The sequence below is a fragment of the Chrysochloris asiatica genome, unplaced genomic scaffold (assembly GCF_000296735.1).
Source record: "Chrysochloris asiatica unplaced genomic scaffold, ChrAsi1.0 scaffold00019, whole genome shotgun sequence".
In the NCBI taxonomy this organism is placed as follows: domain Eukaryota; kingdom Metazoa; phylum Chordata; class Mammalia; order Afrosoricida; family Chrysochloridae; genus Chrysochloris; species Chrysochloris asiatica.
Window position 1 is genome coordinate 12,371,499 of NW_006408537.1, and position 3,714 is coordinate 12,375,212.

General features: G+C 42.3%; 1 pseudogene; it reads right to left on the minus strand.

Moving 5' to 3' along the window:
* Positions 1-384: 384 nt before the first annotated feature.
* Positions 385-1,226, minus strand: LOC102824530 (annotated as a pseudogene).
* Positions 1,227-3,714: the final 2,488 nt, after the last annotated feature.

Consider the following 3,714-nt stretch of genomic DNA (forward strand, 5'->3'; position numbering starts at 1 on the left):
TAACCCACGGTGTCACACCAGGACTCCATAATTTTGTTGTTGTGACTATGTATTTATTGAACTAGACAATGGAGAGTGGTCATGAAAAAAAAAACAAACCCACAAAAGTCTCTTTTATGTAAATGAGGAACCCATGTATCACTTAGATCAGGGGTGGGGAACCTAGGAGCTCTGGTAGCGTAGTGGTTACGAATTGGGCTGCGAACCTTAAGGTCAGCGGTTCGAAACTACCAGCCGCTCCGCGGGAGAAAGATGAGGCTTTCTACTCCCGTAAAGATTTACACCCTCGGAAACCCTATACAGGGTCGCTATGGGTCGGAACCGACTCGACGGCACTTAACAACAACAACAATTATTTAAGGAGGTTCTTTCTTTGCAAGATATTTAGAATACTAATTTGTGAGGCTAGATTCCATTTGTGAGAGCAAACACAGCATGCAGGCAACCTCGCAGCTGGGGAATTGATTTGATTTGTGGCATGATCTGTGAGTTCACAGCTTTCTGATCCACTCTTCACTGTTCTGTAATCTCCTATTTCTCTTTCTTGGTGTCTGGGCTTCTCAGCTTCTTCTTCATGAAGTAATCATTCGTAGATGTTTGGAGATCTTCACATCATTGATACCAATTTTGGTGAAGGTGGCAATGACAAATTTCTGGTATGTTCTACGCATAGGAATGCAACTGAGGGACAGAGGTCCAGTCACAAGGAGCAAACCACCGGACAGCTGCTTCAGGAAAATCACTCTCTTGCCTCGATGGCACCCAGTAAGGATGATCAAAATGGTCCCAGGAGTGATGCTGGACTGCAGTCTTCTGACATGCTGACTGGAGAGTTTTTTGCAGTGACTCAACAGCTTCCAAGGCACATCATCAGATGGGTAATACCTAGGCATTTTGCACACTTAAAACCACTCGGATACCACCATTCTTGTCACCACCAACTTTGTGACAGTAGCAAGAACCTTCTCCTTCTTCCTCTTTTCAACCGTGGATTTAGCAGTTGACTATTTCCACTTGTATATAGCTTTCTGGAATACATGACTGATCCTGTCAATTCCTCAGACTAGGACAGGATTTCGGCTGCAGTGCAGCTTCCCCTGCATTTTTTTTTTTTTTTTTGCCCTTGAAGTTAGCCTTCTTAGCTTTGCCACTGGCATCTGCTTTTTTTGACTTCAGGTTTCTTCTCCTTGGTAGCCTGAAGGCTCCTCAGCCTTTTCACCTGCCATCATGCAAAATGGGAAAAGGAGGAACCTTTTTTTCTGCCAAGATTTTATAACATCATTTGTGGATCATACAAAAATATCAATTTAAGAAGCCATGGGTGTGCCATGGAGCCATAATGCCAACACATAATGACTCTGTATAGGGTTTCCCAGGATGTAAATCTTTATGGGAACAGAAAGTCTGAACTTTCTATCATGGAACCTCTGGTAGTTTCCAACTGCTGACCTGGAGGTTAGTAGCCCAATGTTATCAGAGCTTGAACCACAGACCTAGGGACCTTGTAGTCTAGCACACTAGCCCACAGCACCATACCAGAACACCAAAAACTCAATTATTGTTAAGTGTCATTGAGTCAGTTCCATTTCTGTGGAGCTAGGGCTGAGCTTGAACCACCAACCTTGTGGTTCAAACCAACTTTGTGGTTCAAACTGACCTTGCGGTTCATACCAACCTTGCAATCCAGTGCATTAACCCACTGCATCACACCAGGACCCTAATGTGAGGGCTCCAATTGTGGTTGACTTGGCAGGGCCAGACCAAATGATTTCACGGGCCTTACAGGGCACTGATGTTTCCCAAGTGTGACTTAGATTGCTAACAAAAGGTTTATTAAAGGTGACTCCAAGAGTACATTTTAATGAAGAAGAATCTCTAGAATGGTATTCATGGTCCCAAACATCTTTCTGTTTTGTCTCAACTTTGAAATAGCTTGTATCCTTCATATTATTAGTGAATTTTAATACTTGGCCCAATTTCTCCTTTTTTAAATCTGAACAAATCTTAAGGCAATTTGGACCATTTTGTACTCAAGCCTATCAGATGCATTTTCTCCATCTTAAACTATGCTACAATCTAACTGGACTTTTTGAACTAATTTTGTATCCTTGAATGAACTCTTTTGTTTCATTGCTTTTCTCTCTCTCACTCATTTACTTTGAATTTGGAGTGATTTTTCCCCTTACCTGGATTATTTTCCTCCTAGCCATTTTTCCCTTTTATTATCTTCAGTAATAAGTTGTTGCTGTTGTTATATGCCATGGAGTCGGTTCCGACTCATAGTGACCCTGTACAGGGTTTCCAAGGCTGTAAATCTTTATGGGAGCAGAAAGCCTCACGGAACAGCTGGTAGTTTTTTTATTCTATTAATCCTTGGGTTAATGTGCCAGGCTTCAAATCCATTTGAACTGCAAGGTCAGAGGTTCAAGCTCACCAGCTGCTCCTCAGAAACCCTATACAGGGTCGCTATGAGTTGGAATCAACTTGATGGCACTTAACAACAACAACAACTCATGCATTTTAATTTTAATGCAAATACCGTGGTAAGTCCTGGTGTGGCACTGTGGACTAATGCGTCAGAATACAAAGTCATTTGAACTGCAGGGTCGATGGTTCAAGCTCACCAGCTGCTCCTTGGAAACCCTATACAAGGTCGCTATGGGTCAGAATCGACTTGATGGCACTTAACAACAACAACTTTATTGAGGGCTCTCTGACTCATAGCACACTTTACTGTTCCTTCAGGAGCACTGAAGATACTTATTACTTGTTAAGACTGTACTCGGTAAAGAGAAGAATCTTTTGAGGTATCATAGTTTAACACTATGTAACATATTTTTAATATAATAGGTACAGAAATGCATGTTGAACAAAGCTGACTATTTTGTAACCTAGTTTAATTATTGGCCCTAAATGTCCTATTGTTGTTGTTGTTGTTGTTGTTGTGAAGTGCTATAGAGTCGATTCCGACCCATAGCAACCCTGTACAGGGTTTCCAAGGAGCAGCTGGTGAGCTTGAACCACTGACCATGCAGTTCAAATGACTTTGCAGTCTGGCGAAATAACCTACAGCGCCACACCAGGACTCCAAATGGCAACTAAATAATACACTGGACCATAAGGTTGGTGGTTCAAATCCACCAGCCAGGCCTCAAAAACCCTATACAGGATAGCCATGAGTCATAGCCAACTTGATGACATTTAATAACAGCAACAATATACACTATACGGACTCCTGCTGTGGCACCATAGGATCAGCACCAGATTTCTAACCACAAGGTCAACAGTTCAAACCCACCAGCAGCTCCTTGGAAATCCTATATAGGGTCTCTAGGAGTTGGAACCAACTTGATGGCACGTAACAACAACATATTATATAGTATATATTAGTATATATATAAAGGCTTTCTGGTAGCATAGTGGTTACGAATCGGGCTGTGAACCTCAAGGTCAGCAGTTCGAAACTACCAGCTGCTCGGCGGGAGAAAGATGAGGTGTTCTGCTCCCATAAATATTTACAGCCTCGGAAACCCTATACAGGGTTGCTATGAGTCAGAACCGACTCCACGGCACATAGCCAGCCACCACCACTACATATATATATATATATACACACACACACTATACTATATAGGGTTATGGTGTGATGCTGTAGGATAAGCACTGGACTGTTTACCACATCTCCAGTAGTTCAAACCCATAGCTGTTTCTTGG